General features: G+C 43.4%; 2 long non-coding RNA genes across 3 annotated transcripts in view; both read right to left on the minus strand.

Moving 5' to 3' along the window:
- Positions 1–7,707, minus strand: part of LOC133234237 (uncharacterized) — a 36,097-nt gene extending 28,390 nt beyond the window's left edge. For both annotated transcript variants that reach the window (XR_009732072.1, XR_009732071.1), the window contains exon 1: positions 7,464–7,707. This is a non-coding gene — a long non-coding RNA (uncharacterized LOC133234237). The remainder of the gene's footprint in view (positions 1–7,463) is intronic.
- Positions 7,708–8,668: 961 nt separating this feature from the next.
- Positions 8,669–10,897, minus strand: LOC133234238 (uncharacterized). Its single transcript, XR_009732073.1, has 3 exons — positions 10,773–10,897; positions 9,378–9,487; positions 8,669–8,778 (listed from the first exon to the last, which is right to left on the minus strand). It is a non-coding gene; the product is annotated as an uncharacterized LOC133234238 (long non-coding RNA).
- Between the last annotated feature and the right edge of the window lie 11,724 nt (positions 10,898–22,621).

A 22,621-nucleotide genomic window follows, 5' to 3' on the forward strand; every position in this document is an offset into this window, starting at 1 on the left:
GTGCCTCTTGCCCCTTGCAGAGACGCCAACCTCCAGATATATAGGCCGGATAAATTAAGAGTTTGGAATTAACATGCACATGTTGATACATATAAAGAAGATGATCCACAGCAACTACTAAAATGTAGAGGGAGGTTTATTGAACAAACTGCAATCACCTAACGGAGAAGGCAATGGCACCCCACTCCAGGACTCTTGCCTGGAAACTCCCATGGACAGAGGAGCCTGGTGGGCTGCAGTCCACGGGGTCGCTAAGAGTCGGACACGACTGAGCGACTTCACTTTCACTTTTCACTTTCATGTATTGGAGAAGGAAATGGCAACCCACTCCAGTGTTCTTGCCTGAAGAATCCCAGGGACGGGGGAGCCTGGTGGGCTGCCGTCTATGGGGTCGCACAGAGTCAGACACGACTGAAGCGACTTAGCAGCAGCAATCACCTAAATGCGAAAAGAACCCAAAAGATAACAGATAAATGTCTATGTATAACTGAATAGAGATCCTGTACACCTGAAACAAACAAAAGATCAGAAATCCACTTTATTCCAATGTAAAGTAACAAGGAAATTATAGGAAAAAAATAAAATGAAATGTGTGGTATGAAGAGGTGCTGCCACCTTGTGGCCATTGCCTGTAACAACACCATGAACAACTGTGCGGCTGGATATTTAATATTCACAAGAATCCAGGGGCTGGAAGCATAAAACATATGCCCTCGAAGATGTCTTAGACGTGGTCATCGAAAAAGAATTCAAAATGAGCCAGGCATTTATGAAGCCAATTTCAAGGGTAAGTTTAATTCACACTCTTTAAAAAATCACAAGGAAAGATGTCAACATCATAGAAGTAACCTTAGGACCCAGCAAGCCAATACCTGGGAAAAAATTCAGAGAAAATCTAAAATTTAAAAGACAAGGGTAACCCTAGCTCTTGGTCCCACTAGCCAAGACACAGAAGCAAGCTAATTGAAGTAGTGAAGGAGGAAAGGCTCCATCTTGAAAGCAGGACTCCATCTCGGGCCAGACTGTGGACTCTGAGCTATATGCCCAGTAGCTATGGAAACGACATACCAACTGGAAAACCAGGCCCCCGGAAGGAAGAGCCCCAGGGCTCTCCATTTCCTAAAAGAATACACTAATTATCTGTGTAACCTAATGGAATCATACATTCTATTATGCTTATTGGTATGACCACAAGCCTATTGATAATTGTCCACTGTTAACTACCTAGGCTTAAGGCTTATGAATCACGGTTAACTTTGATTGTATCTTTATTTTCCTTTGTTCAGACTAGTTTCAGGGAATTTTGGGGAGGTGGATTTGGGCACGTATGTTTAGGGTATATAAGGTTTTCACAAAAACTGGTCTGGGTCCTTGGCTAAGAGGAGACTCCGCCTTGGGCCCGCCGGTGAAATAAACTGCACTCCGCTATCTGCATTGTCCTTCTGAGTAAGTTTGTTTCCCGGAACGCGTGGCTACAGCAGTAGGGCAGATGAAAGGATACAGAAGATGGGGAATTCTGCAACTATCTTCCAACATAAAATAATAGGAAATTAAGGGGAAAAAAAGAAGAGTGAGGCATAAAGAAGCGCTGCTCCTCTGTGGCCTTTTTCCGTAACAAACCATGGAAAGCAGTGGCGCTGGGCACTTAATGTTTACAAGGATCAAGGGGGCTGTAAGTAAAAAAAACACATGTCCTCAAGGAATGTCTTAGGAGTTAGGACAATTCTTTTTCATCGATTCAAAACAAGGCAGGAGTTTAAGTGGTCAATTTCAGGTGGTGGTTTAACTCACATCCTTTTAAAAAATCACATGAAAAGATGCCAGATCACTAAATATTAGAAAAATGCAAATCAAAATTATAATGAGGTATTTCTTCACATGGTTCACAATCATCATTGTCCAAAAGTCAACAAACAATAAATGCTAGAGAAAGTGTGGGGGAAAGGGAACCATCCTACACTTTTCATGAAAAGGTAAATTAGTAAAAGCGACTGTGGAGAATGGTGTGCAGGTTTTATAAGAAGCGTTAGTGAGAATGCAACTACAATACTCCCTGATGCACCCACAAAAGTAAACTCCAAATAGATTAAAGATCTAAAGAAAAGGATGGATACAGTGAAACTCTTGAGGTAAAGAGCAGAACACATTTTGACATAAAACGCAGCAAGTCCTTTTTTGACCCACCTCTTAGAATCATGAAAAGTAAATCCAAAATAAATAAATGGGACCTAATTCTCCTTAAAAGTATTGGCACAACAGAGGAAACCAGAAACACAACAAACAGACAAACTTCATAATGGAAATAATATTTGTAAACAAAGACACGCACAAGGAATTTACCTACAAGACGTACAACCAATTTATGCACCTCAACATCAATGAAAAAACCCAGTGAAAAAGGGGCACAAGATTTAAGTGGACATTTTCCCAAAGAAGACATAGAGGTGGCCTGAAGCACATGAAAAGATGCTCAGCATCCATAAGTATTAGAGAACTGTGGGTAAGAGGTACCATGTGGTATCGCCTCACAAGGGTCAGAATGGTCAGCATCAAAAAATCTACAATAAATGCTGGAGAGGGTATGAAAGAAAAAGAACCCTCCTCCCTGTTGGTGGGAATGAAAGTCAGTAAATCCATGAAGGAGAAAAGAAGAAAGGTTCATTAAAAACTAAGGAGAGAAGTACCACGGGACCCAGCAATCCCATTCCTGGGCATAGATTCAGAGAAAACCGTTATTTTAAAAGACAGCTGCATGCGATGTTCATGGCAGCACCATGTACAACAGCCAAGACATGGAAGCAACCTAAGTGGATAAGGACAGATAAATGGATAAACAAGATGGGGTACACGCACACAGCGCGTTATTACTCATCATACTAAGGGTGACATCATGCCATGTCCACCAACAAGGAAGGAAGTAGAGACGATCACACTAAGTGACGTGAGGCAAAGACAAATGTCATATGACGTCACTTAGTGCTGAATTATAACAATGGATGCAAATGAACTTCTTTAACAGAAATGCCTCACAACATAGCAAAGCCCCTTATAGTTACCAAAAGCGAAAGGTGGTGGGCAGAGAGAAATGAGCTGGTGGAGATGAACATACACACATACACACACTATTCTTTATAAATAATCAACGAGGACCCCTACTCAACACTGCATAACAAACCATGCGGGAAAAGAACCCGAAAAAGCACATGTGCCCGTCTATGCACAAGTGGATCATGTTGCTGTCCACCTAAAACAAAAACAGACAGACCCTACAACACTGTAAGTCACCTACATACCAATACAAAATACAAATCACAAAGAGTGAATGCCAACTCTATTCCCCTCAGGCCTTGGGGACCTGGGCTGCTGTCGTATCCCTGAAGCCTGGGCAGGCTTGTTTCCCAAGGATGGACTGTTATGGGGCTGATGGAGCTGAGCTGGGGAAGGTGTGCCAGCCAATGAGCCCTGCCGCATGGCCCTGGTGAGCCTCTTCCCCTCTGCATCAGCCCACAGCCTCCACATGCAGTGAAACTACTCCTACTGCACCCAAAGGAGGTGGAGCCTCTGGGCTGGAAGAGTTTTGAAAAGATATGGGTTCGATGTCTCCTGGTGTTGGGGTTCCCACCTCCAGCCTCCTTCCTTAGGGTCATCCCACCTATGGATGAAAGCACACTCCCTAGAGTGGTGTTGCAGCAACTGGGATGTGTCCAGGGGACAGGGGTAAGGAAGGAAGAAGGAATGGGACACAAGCCTTGGGTGTTTCTTTTGGCACTTTCCACCCTAACTGACAATCTAGGAACAGGACTTTCCCCAAGGCTCTGGTTCCCCCAGTAACCAGAGTTGGGCATAAAGACATGCTGCCACCTCGTGGCCACTTATCATAACAACAGCTTTGAAACCATTGCTCACGGGCACTAAATTTTCAACAGGTCTGCGGGACTGTAAGTATAAGACACCCCTATCAAGAAATGTCCTAGGCAAGGTCATAGGAAAATATCCAAAATACGGCAGGCATTCAAGAAGCCAGTTTCAGTAAGTTTAACTGACACTGTTTAAAAAAAAAAAAAAACACATGAAAAGATGTCAACATCAGCAAATGTGAGAGAAATGCAAATCAAAACTTCAATGAGGTATCTCCTTACACAGGTCAGAATGGCCATAGGCAGAAACTCTACAAACAATAAACGCTGGGTGTAGAGGGTGTAGAGCAAAGGGAACCCTCCCACACAGATCGAGGGAATGGAGATTGGAAGCAGCCACTGTGGAGGACGCTGGGCAGATTCCTTTGCAATGAAAATGAAAATGCAATTAGATGACTCCCTAACATACACAAAAATAAACTGCAAATAGATTAAAGGTCTAAATTAAAGGACAGATACTATGAAACTCTTAAGGAAAAAAGCAGAATACACTTTGACATAAAATGCAGCAAGTTTTTTCATCTACCTCTTAGAATCAGGAAAAATAAACAAAAACAAACAAATGGGACCTAATAAACGTTAAAAGCATTTGCACAGCAAATGATACCACCAGTGATAGACAATCCTCAGAATGGAAAAAATTCTAGCAAACGAAGATCAGTCAGTTCAGTCACTCAGTCGTGTCTGACTCTTTGCGACCCCATGGACTGCAGCACGCCAGGCTTCCCTGTCCTTCACCAACTCCTGGAGCTTGCTCAAACTCATGTCCATTGAGCCGGTGATGCTATCAAATCACCTCATCCTCTGTCGTCCCCTTCTCTTCCTGCCTTCAATCTTTAGCAGTATCAGGGTTTTTTCCAATGAGTCAGTTCTTTGCATCAGGTGGCCAAAGTATTAGAGTTTCAGCTTCAGCATCAGTCCTTCCAATGAATATTCAGGACTGATTTTCTTTAGGATGGACTGGTTGGATCTCCTTGCAGTCCAAGAGTCTTCTCCAATACCACAGTTCAAAAGCATCAATTCTTCAGCCCTCAGCTTTCTTTACAGTCCAACTCTCACATCCATACATGACTACCATAGCTTTGACTAGACAGATCTTTGCTAGCAAATTAATGTCTCTGCTTTTTAATACTCTGTCTAGGTTGGTCCTAGCTTTTCTTCCAAGAAGCAAGCATCTTTTAATTTCATGGCTGCAGTCACCATCTGCAGTGATTTTGGAGCCCCCAAAATAAAGTCTGTCACCGTTTCCATTGTTTCCCCATCTATTTGCCACAAAGTGATGGAACTGGATGCCATGATCTTAGTTTTCTGAATATTGAGTTTTAAGCCAACTTTTTCACTCTCCTCTTTCATCAAGAGGCTCTAGTTCTACTTTGATTTCTGCCATAAGGGTGGTGTCATCTGCATATCTGAGGTTATTGACATTTCTCCCAGCAATCTTGATTCCAGCTTGTGCTTTATCCAGCCCCACATTTCACATGATGTACTCTGCACAGAAGTTAAATAAGCAGGGTGACAATACAAAGCCTTGACGTACTCTTTTTCCGATTTGGAACCAGTCTGTAGTTCCATGTCCAGTTCTAACTGTTGCTTCTTGACCTGCATACAGATTTCTCAGGAGGCAGGCAAAGTGGTCTGGTAGTCCCATCTCTTTAAGAATTTTCCACAGTTTGCTGTGATCCACACAGTCAAAAGCTTTGGCATAGTCAATGAAGCAGAAGTAAATGTTTTTTTGGAACTAGTCTCAGAAAACTGGAGTGTAGTCAATAAAGCAGAAGTAGATGTTTTTCTGCAAACGAAGATACCCACAGGGAATTTATCTCCAATACATACAAAGAATTTGTGCATCACAGAGTCAAAAAACAAACAATCCAATAAAAAATTGCCAAAGATCTAAATGCACATTTCTCCAAAGAAGACACAGAGATGGCCATAAAGCGCAAGAAAAAATGCTCAGTCTCACTAGTTCTTAGAGAAAGGCAATTCAGTTGCCCAATGAGGTATCACTTCACATCAATCAGAATAACCATCTCAAAAAATCTACAATAAAATTTGCAGATGGCGTGGAGAGAAGAAAACCTCCCAATGTGGCAGGGAAATGTAAGTGGGTACATCCACTAGGGAGAACCTTATGGAGGTTCTTTAAAAAACAAAACATAGAAGTATGAAGTGACCCAGCAATCCCATGCCTAGATGTAGATCTGGAGAAAACCAAAATTTAAAAAAATAACTGCAACCGAATGATCATGGCAGCACTAGGTACATTAACCAAGATAGGGAAGCAACTTAAGTGTGGAAGGACAGATGGATGGATACAGAAGATGGGATGCATATATACAATGTAATATTACTCAGAAATTAATAGGATGAAATAATGCCATTTTAGGGAGGAACACTTGAGGTGATGACACTAAGTGAAGTAAGTGAAACAGGAAAGACAGTTATCGTAGGATATCATTTTGGCGGGATAAAAATGAACTTTTTACAAAAGAGAAACAGCCTCACATACTTAGAAAAGAATCTCACAGGTACCAAAAAAGAAAGTTGAGAGGAGGCAGGGAGCAATTAGCTGGCTCAGATTAATAGACACACCACGAAACAGGTGCTGAAGGTCTCTTAATAGTCAGAAGTCCAACAGGGCTGTGAATGACTCCTGACTCGAGAAACGTCCTGCGGTAAATCATCGGAGAGGAATTCCAAACAGAGCCACCTTTCAAGAAGCCAGTTTCAAGAGGTAAACTGTACTCACAAGGTGTGAAATAACACGAGCACATGGAAAGATACTCCACACCAACAATTATCAGATCAATGCCATCAAAACTGCAGTGAGGTGTCACCACACACTGGTCACAACAGCCATCACTGAAAAGCTCTACAAAGAATAAATACTGCAGAGCATGTACAGAAAAGGGAATCCCCATGCAGTCTTGGTGGGAATGTAAATGGTGAACCACTGTGGAGAACAGCATGGGGGTTCCCGGAAACACTAAACAGAGCGCTATCTTATGACCCTGCAATCCCACTCCCAGGCTTAGATCTGCAGAAATTCATCATTCGAAATGACATGTGCCCCTCGATTTTCAGAGTGGTACTATTTACAACAGCTGAGACACAGAATCCACCAAAACGTCCACTGAAGAAAAATGAAGACTCCGTGATACAACCATACAACTGAATACTACTCAGCCATAAAAGAGAAAAAATGATGACATTTGCGGCAGCATGGACGGTCTGAAGAATTTTCATACTGAGGTAAGTCAGAGACAAAAAGACAAATAGCATATCATATACAAGTGGGATCTGTAAATTCATACAGATTAACTGAGGTACAGAACAGAGACAGACTCTCAGACTGAGAAAACCGAATTATGATCATCGAGAGAAAGCTGAGAGGGAGGGGTAAATTAAGAGTTTCAGATGAACATATACACACCAATATTTATCAAATTGATAATCACATAGGACTTACTGAATACAATCAGGAACTCTACTAAAAAAAACTGTAATAACCTATACGAGAAAAAAATGGAAAAAGAGTAGGTATACCTCTCCTGTCCTGCCGATCCTGCTCACGGTGCCAACAGTTTCGCTGTATCTCTGCTCGTTGAATGCCGTTCGTTGAACCCATGGTAGGCAAGGCACGAGAGGGGAGCTGCCAGAAGACACGAGGAGCTGTAGAAACTGCAGACACATTTATTCTCTCCTGGCTGGCGCAGCAGCCATAACATAACCTCGTACAACCGCAAGGGCTTTCCAGTACAGAACGTAGCCCATGGCCAAGCGAGTACCTCGTGACACACATGCCCAGCGTTATAAGTGATCTCAGCTGTTACATAATCGTTATTTACAAAACGTGGAGCCCAGAGCAAGAGGCTGTGGGGTGAAAGAGCCTGAGCGCACCATCTTGGCTAGTTTGCTCTCTCCCTTTCCCTAGAAAGAAAGAAAGTCGCTTAGTCGTGTCCGACTCTTTGCGACCCCATGGACTGTAAGCCACCAGCCTCCTCTGTTCATGGGATTTTCCAGGCAAGAATACTGGAGTGGGTTGCCATTTCCTTCTCCATACGTATATGTAAAATCAAACCAAGTTCCTGTACATATAAAATCAACAAAACAATGGAAATCAACTCTACTCCAATATAAAATAAAAATTAAATCACAAATTAAACTACCTGAGCTTGGTGGAGAGAAAACCAGACAGTGGTATCTCTATGAATTAGATATGGGATATGCTATGATATTAATATGACACCACCAAAGGTTTACACTCAGAACACAGAGCAGCAACCCACTCAAACGTGCCTGATCTCATGTGAATGTGACAAAGCGAAGAGAAGGAAAAGGACCACAGGTTAATCAGGGCAACACCCTCAATTCAGACGTTGGGAATCCCTGACAGACACACTGCAGGTAAAGAGTAGATATGTAACCCGTGTGGATGGGGTGAGACCCACACAATCCCCAGACTCTGCACGTGGGGCACACTTCCACACTCTCCAAGGTGACACCACCTCCCCAGACCCAGGACCTGGCGTCCAATGACCCTTGGTTAGGACCCCAGGTTTCTGCTGGTTCGGCTTCTAAGGTGGAAATGAGTGGGTTCCTATAACCCCCTGTGATGGCAGAAAGAAGTATAGGGTCAGTCTCCTCTCCCCACACTTGTCCCAGAGAAGTCCTCGTCTCCTGCCTTTGGTTCTGTGTGATATTAACTGTTTTTACAGCTGTCATGATAATGTTGAACACACTACCTTGGTTCTGGCAGGCTTGGTCCTTTCTTGTTCCACTGAGGTGTTGAGAAAACACACCAGGCACAGGGCTGGGAGACAAGGGGCAGGTCTGGTCTCTGCTGAGTAGGGACGGTCGACTGGAAGGAGATCACAGCAGCAACCTCACCTGCTGCCCATTGGCCTTTTGCCTGATCCGTGTGCCCTGCAATCAACTCACCAGGTGAACCTGCCTCCCTTCCGGCCATGCTCGTGCTGGAAAATGGAATAATCACGAGGCAGACACCTGAGGAGTCTCCAGGAGCCCCAGGGACTGTGAACTTCATGGGGGTAAAGAGGCAAACAGGCACAGGCCTATATAAAACGAATACTGTGAAATATTCATTCCTGAACATAAGCGAAGCTCTCAGTATTCGTCCCTTTTTCTTAGCTTTGTTTGTGGTCTCCCCGCACACATGATCCTGTCCCATGCAGATGGGGTGAGACTCACACAGTGCCCAGACCCCCCACCTGGGGTCACATGTCCCCTGGGTCAGGACATCATGGCTGTGGTCAGCCGGCCCCCAATGTGTGAACAAGCCAGGACACTGGGACCTCTGGGGATCCTAGAATGAAATGTAGAATCGATCTCCTCCCCCCACAATTGTCCCTGAGAAGTCAGGCCCCTCCTGTCTGTTTTCATGTTGGTTCTGTGTGATTTTTGCTGCTTTGGAAGCTCATGCTAGAGTGAACACAGTACCTTGGTTCTGGCAGGCTCTGTCTTTCTTGTCCCGCTGAGGTGTTGAGAAAACATGGGAGAGCTGGGCTGAAAGACGAGGCGCAGCTCTGTTCTCTTCGGAGGAGAGTCGACTGGAAGAGAGCACAACAGCAATCTCACCTGCTGCCCATTGACTTTATGCCTGATCTCTGTGTCCTGGAACCAATTCACCAGGTGACTTGCCTCTGCTGCTGCTGCTAAGTCGCTTCAGTTGTGTCCGACTCTTCGAGACCCCATGGACTGCATGCAGCCCACCAGGCTCCTCCATCCCTGGGATTCTCCAGGCAAGAACACTGGAGTGGGGTGCCATTGCCTTCTCCGACTTGCCTCCCTATTCAACCTGAATGTGCTGGCTAATGCTAAGTCGCTTCAGTCGTGTCCGACTCTGTGCAATCCCATAGACAGCAGCCCACCAGGCTCCCCGTCCCTGGGATTCTCCAGGTAAGAACACTGGAGTGGGGTGCCATTGCCTTCTCCGACTTGCCTCCCTATTCAACCTGAATGTGCTGGAAAATTGGAATAATTACCAGGTAGAAGGCAATGGCACCCCACTCCAGTACTCTTGCCTGGTAAATCCCATGGACGGAGGAGCCTGGTAGGCTGCAGTCCATGGGGTCGCTGAGGGTCGGACACGACTGAGCGACTTTACTTTCACTTTTTACTTTCATGCCTTGGAGAAGGAAATGGCAACCCACTCCAGTGTTCTTGGCTGGAGAATCCCAGGGACGGGGGAGCCTGGTGGGCTGCTGTCTCTGGGGTCGCACAGAGTCAGACACGACTGAAGCAACTTAGCAGCAGCAGCAGCAGCCCACCTGAGGGGTCTCCAGGAGCCCCAGGGAGGTGAATCTGGAAGGGGACAGACTAGGAGCCCGACCACAGCACTGACCCCCGGGAGGGCCAGGGAAGCCCACTCAGAGGAGAGCACGGCTCCCAGAGAAGCCCACCCCAGCCCCAGACCCCAGACATCTGAGCAGTGATGCTCAGACGCGGTCACAGAGTTTCCCAGACAGAGGCCAGGCCAGGCCTGCACCCGGGTCTCCATGTCCCAGTGCAGAGAGTACAAGGTCAGGCCTAAATGTTCTCACTGCAGAAAGCACACGGTCTCATTAAATATCATCAGTGTAGACAGGACTTGGAGAGGTCTACTGTAGACAGAACTTGGTCAGGTTCAAACTAGTTTAGGGCTGGTCTCCCAGGAGGCACAGGTCACACAGATGCAAGGTCTCTCACTGTTGGACGGGGGCTCACCCTCGTGTGGGAACTAGGATGTACATTTCTTGAAGAAGAAAGCATCACTGGGCTCCACACTTCACCCCCATCAGGAAACTGAAAGGATCTGTGTCATTAAACTTTCAACAGACAAAATAATAACATTACCAATTTCTCTAGGCACATGATGGTCAGGATCCAGGGGAGAGCCAGGAATTTCTTAGAGTGCAGCCCAGTGTCCTGTAAAGACAGACAGGAAGTGACCTGATTCCAGCATCCCAAGCTTCCAGCAGGAGGCAACCACACTGGAAGCCTTCTGGAAAAGGATATTTTTTTATCAGAATAAAAATATATTGTTGAAATTGCAAGCATACTAGTCATTATTTGCAAACTTAAAATATTCTTAAAAGCTTGGCACTTTGATCTTTGTGATTTCCATTTCCATTGTTTCCTTTGATTTTCTAGGTAGGAGCAAGGATCACTTCAAACTACTTTCTTCTAATTCTGTTATTTGTTATTACATGAATAAAAGGTCACACTTAAAAAGTAATACAAGAAAATTCCTGCAAACAGTGACTTAACGAGCACACGGGCTGCAGGTACTTTTTCTTCTAACAGTTTTTCTCCATGAAGAAAACAGAAAACATAGGCCCCCTGATTCTTTGCTTCTCTATTCAAACTGAGCTAGATTGAAATTGATATTCATATCAACAAGTAACAGTTTTTGAGGTTTGAAATGTCACACCAGGGAAACAGGACCTGGAAAAAGGAGAACGCTCCTAGGCTGCTGGAGGGAAAGCACATCTGAAAAATAAAGCTAACATTCAATTTGGATTTAATTATGACAATATGTCCTTACACGGAGTATGAACCCAGAGTCTAAATACAGCAGACAACATGTGAAATCAAATTTGATATCTCAGCTTTAAGAGTAAAGGTTCCTGTCAGATCCGCAGCTGGTATGCACAGATTCTTTTAGAATACAGCATGTATCTTTTCTAATTACAGCCTTGTTTAGATGTATGGCTAGAAGTGGGATTGCTGGATCATACGGTAACTCTATTTTCAGTTTTTTTTGAGGAATTGCCATACTCTTCGCTACAGTGACTGCACAAATGTACATTCCCAGCAACAGTGTAGGAGGGTTCCCTTTTCTCCACACCCTCTGCAACACTTGTTATTTGGAGAGCTTTAACTGATGGCCATTCTGACCCTTTTGAGGTGGTACCTCATTGAAGTTTTGATTTGCATTTCTTAAATAATTAACAATGAGGAGCATTCAGGATGAATCTTTCATTTTCAGATGTGTAAAATAAATTATGTTTGACATCTCAACAATTTTTTCGCAGACAAGGATTTATTACATATTTAGCTATTTCCTTTCTTCTTAGTCTAACTATAGGCACATGCATTACCATGTTACTCAAGGCGATGAGCTCAGGTTACGCATCTTTAAGCAGTTATAAAGACATGCATTTTGTGTAATGATGTTTTAAATTGACTTAAACTTCAAATATTTGTATCAATGATATGTGGACTCTTTTTTTTCTATCCAAAACTGGTGCATTTTAATGAAGAAGAGTCGTTTCATGTTGTGTTAGTTCCAGGTGTATACCCAAGGGATTCAGTTAGATAAATTACATGTGTATTGCACATAATATACATTATATTTATTATATAAAAACATATATAATACATATATATGTAACACACCTACATACACGCTCTCAGATTATTAGGCTATTACAAATATTGAATATAGTTCCCTGTGCTATACAGGAGGGCCTTGTTTATTGATTTTACATATAGTAGTGTGTATCTGTTAATACCAAATTCCTAATTAATCCCCCATCCCTTTCCCCTTTGGTAACCTAGATAGCATATTCAAAAGCAGAGACATTACTTTGCCAACAAAGGTCCATCTAGTCAAGGCTATGGTTTTTCCTGTGGTCATGTATGGATGTGAGGGTTGGACTGTGAAGAAGGCTGAGCACCGAAGACTTGATGCTTTTGAACTGTGGTGTTGGAGAAGACTCTTGAGAGTCCCTTGGACTGCAAGGAGATCCAACCAGTCCATTCTGAAGGAGATCAGCCCTGGGATTTCTTTGGAAGGAATGATGCTAAAGCTGAAACTCCAGTACTTTGGCCACCTCATGCGAAGAGTTGACTCATTGGAAAAGACTCTGATGCTGGGAGGGATTGGGGGCAGGAGGAGAAGGGGACGACAGAGGATGAGATGGCTGGATGGCATCACTGACTCGATGGACGTGAGTCTGGGTGAACTCCGGGAGTTGGTGATGGACAGGGAGGCCTGGCATACTGCAATTTATGGGGTCTCAAAGAGTCGGACACGACTGAGCAACTGAACTGAACCTTATGCTTGTTTTCTCTGAGACTGTTTCTGTTTTGTCAAGAAGTTCACGTGCATCATAGTTTAGAGTCCATACATAAGTGATATCATATGATGTCTGTGTTGTGTCTTCACTTAATGAGCTAATCTCCACCCCCATCCATGCTACTGAAATGGCATTGTCATTTTTTACAACTGAGTAATATTCCACTTATTCTATGATATGTGGACTCTTGATTCAGGCCTTATAGATGTTACAGACAGACCTGTTACCATGAACATACTCCCATGGTGAGGGCTAAACCACGATTCCCCAGAAAAAATTTAACTGATGGTCTGGGCCTCCTGGAAGAATTCATCTGACATGGAGCTCTCCCTGATCACCTTAACAGAACATCACACTGCCCCTTCCACCTGCCCAGATGGACCGTTTCAAATGGGCCACTTCCCAGCTCCTTCAACACAGTAATCTCTTCACTTTGCAGTTCCCAAATTCCTAATAATGCAAGAGAGGTGCACTTTAAGGGGACAATAGAAGGCTTTGGGGCTAACAGCTTCACAAGTAACTTTTTCTCCATGAGAATTTAGCATTGACAAGATGAAGTACAGCACAACTCTTTTTTAAGTTGCTCATTCAAAAAGAAAACCCTTGTTTTAAAGGGCAGAGGGAAGTTTTGATAAAGCTTTTTCATGAAAACTAAAAGAAAAATAGAAAACCCTCGGTAATGTTGTCTTAGGACCTGTTGGACCACATGATACTGCTACCAGAACAATGTTGTTCCTGAAATAGCTACACACGCTAGTAAAGTAATGCTCAAAATTCTCCAGGCCAGGCTTCAGCAATATGTGAACCGTGAACTTCCTGATGTTCAAGCTGGTTTTAGAAAAGGCAGAGGAACCCGAGATCAAATTGCCAACATCCGCTGGATCATGGAAAAAGCAAGAGAGTTCAAAAAAAACATTTATTTCTGCTTTATTGACTATCAAAGCCTTTGCCTGTGTGGATCACAAGAAACTGTGGAAAATTCTGAAAGAGATGGGAATACCAGATCACCTGACCTGCCTCTTGAGAAACCTGTATGCGGGTCAGGAAGCAACAGTTAGAACTGGATATGGAACAACAGACTGGTTCCAAATAGGAAAAGGAGTACGTCAAGGCTGTACATTGTCACCCTGCTCATGAGAAACGCTGGGCTGGAAGAAGCACAAGCTGGAATCAAGATTGCCGGGAGAAATATCAATAACCTCAGATATGCAGATGATACCACCCTTATGACAGAAAGTGAAGAGGGACTAAAAAGCCTCTTGATGAAAGTGAAAGTGGAGAGTGAAAAAGTTGGCTTAAAGCTCAACATTCAGAAAACGAAGATCATGGCATCTGATCCCATCACTTCATGGCAAATAGATGGGGAAACAGTGGAAACAGTGTCAGACTTTATTTTTGGGGCTCCAAAATCACTGCAGATGGTGACTGCGGCCATGAAATTAAAAGACGCTTACTCCTTGGAAGGAAAGTTATGACCAACCTAGATAGCATATTCAAAAGCAGAGACATTACTTTGCCAACAAAGGTCCGTCTAGTCAAGGCTATGGTTTTTCCTGTGGTCATGTATGGATGTGAGAGTTGGACTGTGAAGAAGGCTGAGCGCCGAAGACTTAATGCTTTTGAACTGTGGTGTTGGAGAAGACTCTTGAGAGTCCCTTGGACTGCAAGGAGATCCAAACAGTCCATTCTGAAGGAGATCAGCCCTGGGATTTCTTTGGAAGGAATGATGCTAAAGCTGAAACTCCAGTACTTTGGCCACCTTATGCGAAGAGTTGACTCATTGGAAAAGACTCTGATGCTGGGAGGGATTGGGGGCAGGAGGAGAAGGGGACGGCAGAGGATGAGATGGCTGGATGGCATCACTGACTCAATGGATGTGAGTCTGAGGGAACTCCGGGAGTTGGTGATGGACAGGGAGGCCTGGTGTGCTGTGATTCATGGGGCCGCAAAGAGTCGGATATGACTGAGCGACTGAACTGAGTGACAAGAAGGGGCTCCCCTTGTGGTTCAGCTGGTAAAGAATCTTCCTGCAATGCGGAAGACCTGGGTTCAATCCCTGAGTTGGGAAGATCCTCTGGAGAAGGGAAAGGCTACCCATTCCAGTATTCTGGCCTGGAGAATTCTGTGGGCTGTAAATAATCCATGGGGTTGCAAAGAGTCGGACATAATTGAGCAACTTTCACTTTCAGTGACAAGAGAAGTTAAAGAAACCTTTACCAACCAGAGTCATCTTGGAAAATCTTGGTGACAAAATGTGCTTAGTGCCCTTAGCTGGGCAAGGTTTGGTGTTAGATAGATTAATTGGCTTGTCTTGACTAAGAAGTTCTTGGAAAACAAAAAGTATAAGAGTTAAGCTACTTTATGTGATTCTCAAAATTCTCATCTAAATCCATTATTTGATAGAATCTTCTATTTTTAAAAATTTCCCATTTTTTTTCACTTATTTTTTATTCCTTATTGTTTTTGTAGATAGCCATCAACAACTTTTAAGTTGAAGTAGAGTTTATTTACAATACTATTTTGGGATATACATATCCATTTTAAAGTATTACAAATAAAGGCTAAATTTTTGTGTGCTGTATAATATATCCTTATGGCTTATTGATTTTATACATAGTAGTCTCTATCTCTTAATCCCCTACACCTATCTTGCCCCTCCTACCATCCTCTCCCCACTGGCAGTTCTCTGTATCTGTAAGTCTGTTTCCATTTCATAGATAAGTTCACTGGTGTCATAGTCTAGATCACATGTAAGTGATATTATATGGTATTGCTCGTTGTCTTTCTGACTTATATCACTGACTGTGATAATCTCTAGGATTATATTGTTGAAAATTCCATTATGTTAATTGCCTTTATAGCTAATTAGGTATATATTTCACATATGAAAACCTAGGTATGTATTTTAAATATGAAATCCTAGTTATATATTTCATGTGAAAACCTAGGTATATATTTCATTTATGAAAACACAAGTATATATTTCATATATCAAAATATACATATATGTTTGCAGAGTACACTCATTTGCAATTGTTCTGTACCCAAAAGAATGAAAATTTTACTATAACTCATAATAATATGAAAATTTAACTATAACTCATAATTCATACAACTTGGGCTTGGTAAAATATGAGTTTTGCCAACCCTTCCAGGGCAATAGTTCTCAAACTTCAGTTGGCTTCAGTGCCTCAGATTCACCTGGAGGGCTTATTAACTAAAATTGTCAGTTGGCAGTTCCAGAACTTCTGATTTAGAAGTTTTGCAAACACCAGACCAGGGACCATAATGAAAATCATTAGTGTGCCTTTTGAGTAATGCTTTTCGAGACTTAAGATAACCCTTCTAACTGAAGTACACTCTCTTACATCTTAATACTTACGAAAGACTTAATTTTAAACTAGACAATTCCTGCTGCTGCTGATGCTAAGTCGCTTCAGTCATGTCCGACTCTGTGCAACCACATAGACGGCAGCCCACCAGGCTCCCCCGTCCCTGCGATTCTCCAGGCAAGAACACTGGAGTGGGTTGCCATTTCCTTCTCCAATACAGGAAAGTGAAAAGTGAAAGTGAAGTCTCTCAGTCATGTCCAACTCTTAGCGACCCCATGGACTACAGCCCGCCAGGCTCCTCCGTCCCTGGGATTCTCCAGGCAAGAACACTGGAGGGGGCTGCCGTGTCCTCCTCCAAGAAGATGCTAAATGACTTCTATTTATAGAGCACTGAGAACTGAAATCACTATGCAGGCATCAAAACTAATGAAAAGAAAACGTTTTGTCAGAGAACATTGACAGAAGCTTCTTAAATAAAAAAACTATCTTATATTTAGATTAATTGTCTTGACTTCACCGATAAATTCTTTGTAAAGCATAAAAGAGTGAAACCACTAAATGTGATTTTTAAAAATCTCATTAAAATCAGTATCTTGATGGAATCTTCTATTTTTAAAAATTTCCCATTTTCATTTTGCTATTTTGCTGAGTAGTATTCAATATATATTTCATATATGAAGATAGATGTATATATTTCTTATATGGCAATATAGGTACATGTATTATGTGAAAATATTAGTATATATCCCTTATATGACAATATAGGTATATATCTCATATATAAAAATAAAGGTATATATGTCACACATAAAATAAGGTATATCTTTTTACATCATAAAATTAAAAACTTTCAAATAATTAAAGCCTTTAATTGTGTGGATCACAACAAACTGTAGAAAATTCTTAAAGAGAGAATACCAGATCACCTTACCTGCCTCCAGAGAAGCTTGTATGTAGGTCAAGAAACAGCAGTTAGAACCAGACAGGCACAACGGCCTAGATCAAAATTGGGAAAGGAGTACATCAAGACTATATATTGTGATTCCACTTACTTAACTTACATGCAGAGTACATCAAGTGAAATGCCAGGCGGATGAAATACAAGCTGGAATCAAGATGCTGGGAGAAATATCTACAACCTCAAATGTGCAGATGACACCACCCTAATGGCAGAAAGCAAATAGCCTATGCTGCAAGGTAGTATTGGCCAAATGTTAAAGAAAAGGGAAAGAAAGCATTGCCTACTGGATTATGTCCAACCTCCCCGACGTGGGATGCTTTCCCATCCCTGGAGGCTGAGCAGGCTTGGGTCCCACTGCTGAACTTAGGTGGGGTCAACACAGCCTGGCAGGGTACCCTTTATTGAACACTTTTGAAAGGTCTAGTGTGTGTTCTGTCTGGCTAGGACAAGAGTCCCGCCTGGCATCAGGCCCCAAGGAATTTCAAGGCAAAATTCAGCCTCAACCTCCCCTGGTGCAGGGGATCCGAGTCCAGGCCTCCTTCCTGAGTGCAGCTTCCTAGTACGTTAAGCACCCTCAGCAGTGTACTGTGGACCCTGAAGGGATTAGTTCGGACGTGGTGTTTGTGTGAGGCTTTAGGGGGAAAAAGTAGTGAGACTCAAGCCCTTTCCTGTTTGCTCAGGCACATTTCACTCCATCTCAGGGCCCAGAAAGCAAACTTGCCCTAAGGCTCTGGTTGCCCTCAGGCACCAAGCTGAGCCTGAAAAGTGCTGCCGCCTTGTGGACATTTCCTGAAACTACAAATTGATTATTCTTGCTCACAGGCACCTCAGTTTACAAGGCCTGGGGTTCTGTGAATGACAGACGCTGTCAGGAAACGTCCTGCGGCAGGCGCCGGAGAAATAAATTCTAAACACAGCCGACTTTCAGGAAGCCAATTCCCAAAGCTAAATTGTCCTTACACTCTTTAAGGAAAAAAAAGAAAGAAAACACAAACCCAAACCTCCCCCACCAAACAAGATGCTCAGCATTCCTAATTGCTGCAGAAATGCCAGTCGAAAAGATGATGGAAAATCAAATCCCACCACTCACAATGGCCAACGTCACAGATTTGCAACAATAAATATGGGATGGAGTCTGGGGGACAAAGAATTGCCCTAAGCTCTAGGTGGGAATATACATCGGCAGCAGCCAGTATCATGGCCAATCTCTGAATGCCTGAAAAAATCTATCAAGTCCTGCTAAGCCGAGGATCAGACATTCCCCCACTTTAGCCTGTATTCTGAGAAAGCCATCGATCAAAAGGCGCAAGCACCCCATCAAACCTCCAGCACGACTTCCAGTAGCCGAGACGCACAGCCACCAAAATCTCCAACCAGAAGTTAAAGCTTAAACAAGAAGTATACATATATACAGCAGACTATTTCTCACTTATTACAAATCACCACTGAAATTAGGGAATTAGGACACCGGGAGCCACAGGGATGGACCTTGAAGGATCATACACTAAGGGGAGTCAGTCAGGCAGAGGAAGGCTATGGTATATGAGGTACAGTTCACGCAAAATAAAAATAGACAAGCAAGTCAACAAATTTACAACCCAAAAAGAGACTGCCCAGGAAACCAACTTTCCCTAAGGCTCTGGTTGCCCCAGGAACCAAATATGGGTATGCAAAAGTGCTGCCGCCTAGAGAACTTTTTCTGTAACTACAACTTGATCACCAGCTGTCCTCAGGAAATGTCATGGTGTGGATACTGGAGAAATAAATTCCAAACACAGTCGACTTTCAGGAAGCCAACTGCCAAACAAACCCAAACCTCCACCACAGGACAAAATGCTCAGCATCCATAATTGCTGCAGGAATGCCAATCAAAATGACAATGGGAAATCAAATTCCACCAGTCACAATGGCCATCCCCACAAATCTACAAACAATAAATGTGGGAAGGAGCCTGGAAGTTAAAGAAGCCCCTTAAGTTGTCGGTGGAAATATATATTGGCTACAGCCAGTATGTGAACAGTTTCCAAGTGCCTCAAAAAAATAAAATAAAAAAACTATCAAGACAGGCTAAACCTGGGATCTCACATTCCCACACTTGGGCCTATAGCAAACTATCAATCAAAAGGTACATGAACCCCAACAAATACTGCAGGACTACTTCCAATAGCCAAGACATACAACCAGCAAAATCTCCACCAAGATTAAAGCTTAAGCAAGGTGTTGTACATATATACGGTAGACTATTTATACATATATACAGTAGACTATTTCTCATTCCTAAAAAACCGCCACTGAAATTAGGGAATTATGATGCTGGGAGCCATAGGGACGGACCTTGAAGGATCATGCCCTAAGGGAAGTCAGTCAGGCAGAAGAAGTCTATGGTATGTGATATACTTGCCAGGAAAAATAAAAATAGACATACAAAGCAACAAATTTACAAGCCAAAGAGGGACTCTGAGGATTCCAAGCCAAACAAAGTGTTCCAGAAACAAAAAAAATTGAAGGGCCTGGAATGAATTAGGAGGTAGGAGCCTACATAGACAAGAAATCTGTATTTGTAATAGATAATCCACAAGGATTATCCTCTTCCTATTTTCCTTCCTTCCACATATACACAGAAATACGTATCTCTAACCTATACAAAGAAATCGTTATCTCTAAGAGATGATTCACAAAAATGATCTACTACTTTCCTTCTTGGTATTACAGAAGTGTATCTGAGATAGATATTCCACAAGGACCTGGTGCTCAGCACTTCACTTGAACTTCTATAGTAAAGGTCCAAAAAAAAAAAAAATAGAGCTACCTCATAGATATGTAATACTGAATCAGGCAGCTGTACACTGACAACAATCACAGCACTGAAAATCAACTATTCTGCAAAGAAGCATCGGCAAGAGGTTAAAGAAAAGGAAAGAAAAGGAGTCCCTGCTCTCTTATCTACCTCCCCGACTTGGGACGCAAATCCCATTCTTGAAGGTTGAGTGGGCTGGGGTCCAACTGCTAGACTAGGGAGGGCTTGACACAGCCTGGCACAGTGCCTTTCATTGAACGCTTTTTAAAGGACTACTACCTGCTACGTTCCGGAGAAAGAAATGGCAGCCCACTCCAGTATTCTTGCCTGGAGAATCCCACGGACAGAAGCCTGGCAGGCTACAGTCCATGAGGTTGCAGAGAGTTGGACAGGACTGAAGTGACCTAGCACATCTGCTACGTTCTGGGGGTGATCAGAGTCCCACATGGCATGAAGGCCTGCAGGAATTTGAAGGCAAAATTCAGCTAGCCTCCCCCTCTCCTGGCACTGGGGTTCCCAACACAAGCCTCTTTCCTGAGAGGGCAACCTCCTGGTACCTAAGCACCCTCAGCAGTGTACTGTGAACCCTGAAGGGATTAGTTTGGACGTGGTGTTTGTGTGAGGCTTTAGGGGGGGAAAGTAGTAAGTCTCAAGCCCTTTCCTGCTTGCACAGTCACATTCCACTCTATTTTACACCCCAGGAAGCCGACTGGCCCTAAGGGTCTGGCTGCCCCAGGAAGCAACGTTGGGCACGCAAAAGTGCTGCCGTCTTGTGGACATTTTCTGTAACTACAACTTGATCACCAGTGCACACAGACACCTCAATTCACAAGGGCTGTGGTTCACTAAATTGTCAGCTGCCCTCAGGAAATGCCATGAGGCAGGTATTGGAGAAATATATTTCAAAACCAGCCAACTCTCAGGAAGCCAACTGCCAAAAGTAAATTGTCCTCACACCCTTTAAAGAAAAAAAACTAAAAAAACAAAATCAAATGTCTGCCACAAGACAAGATGCTCAGCATCCATAATGGCTGCAAGAACGCCAATCAAAATGACAATGGGAAATAAAATACCACCAATCACAATGGCTGTTGTCAAAATTTGACAAACTTTAAATATGGGAGACAGAATGAAAGGAAAGGAATCCCCTAAGCTTTCTGCTTTATTGACTATGCCAAAGCCTTTGACTGTGTGGATCATAAGAAACTGTGGGAAATTCTGAAAGAGATGGGAATACCAGACCACCTGATCTGCTTCTTGAGAAATTTGTATGCAGGTCAGGAAGCAACAGTTAGAACTGGACATGGAACAACAGACTGGTTCCAAATAGGAAAAGGAGTACGTCAAGGCTGTATACTGTCACCCTGTTTATTTAACTTATATGCAGAGTACATCATGAGAAACGCTGAGCTGGAAGAAGCACAAGCTGGAATCAAGATTGCTGGGAGAAATATCAATAACCTCAGATATGCAGATGACACCACCTTTATGGCAGAGGGTGAGGAGGAACTCAAAAGCCTCTTGATGAAAGTGAAAGTGGAGAGTGAAAAAGTTGGCTTAAAGCTCAACATTCAGAAAACGAAGATCATGGCATCCAGTTCCACCACTTCATGGGAAATAGATGGGGAAACAGTGGAAACAGTGGCTGTCTTTATTTTTCTGGGTTCCAAAATCACTGCAGATGGTGACTGCAGCCATGAAATTAAAAGACGCTTACTCCTTGGAAGGAAAGTTATGACCAACCTAGATAGCATATTCAAAAGCAGAGACATTACTTTGCCAACAAAGGTCCGTCTAGTCAAGGCTATGGTTTTTCCTGGGGTCATGTATGGATGTGAGAGTTGGACTGTGAAGAAGGCTGAGCGCCGAAGAATTGATGCTTTTGAACTGTGGTGTTGAAGACTCTTGAGAGTCCCTTGGACTGCAAGGAGATCCAGCCAGTCCATTCTGAAGGAGATCAGCCCTGGGATTTCTTTGGAAGGAATGATGCTAAAGCTGAAACTCCAGTACTTTGGCCACCTCATGCAAAGAGTTGACTCATTGGAAAAGACTCTGATGCTGGGAGGGATTGGGGGCAGGAGGAGAAGGGGACGACAGAGGATGAGATGGCTGGATGGCATCACTGACTTGATGGACGTGAGTCTGAGTGAACTCCGGGAGTTGGTGTTGGACAGGGAGGCCTGGTGTGCTGCGATTCATGGGGTCGCAAGGAGTCGCATACGACTGAGCGACTGATCTGATCTGAAGCTGTTGGCGGAAAAATACATTGGCTACAGTCAGTATATGCACAGACTCCACATGTTCAAAAAGCTTTCAAGAGGGCTAAGGTGGAAAAAGTAATGCTATCAAGAAGGGTGTGTGTGTGCGCGTGCGTGTGCGTGTGCGTGTGTTGCTTTAAGAGGAAAAAGCAGTGAAGCACAAGCCCTTTAGTGGTTGCTCAGGCACATTCCAAGGCAATGTCACCCACTCCAGTACTCTTGCCTGGAAAAATCCCATGGACGCAGGAGCCTGGTAGGCTGCAGTCTATGGCA

Source organism: Bos javanicus, chromosome 21, assembly GCF_032452875.1.
Source record: "Bos javanicus breed banteng chromosome 21, ARS-OSU_banteng_1.0, whole genome shotgun sequence".
Classification (NCBI taxonomy): domain Eukaryota; kingdom Metazoa; phylum Chordata; class Mammalia; order Artiodactyla; family Bovidae; genus Bos; species Bos javanicus.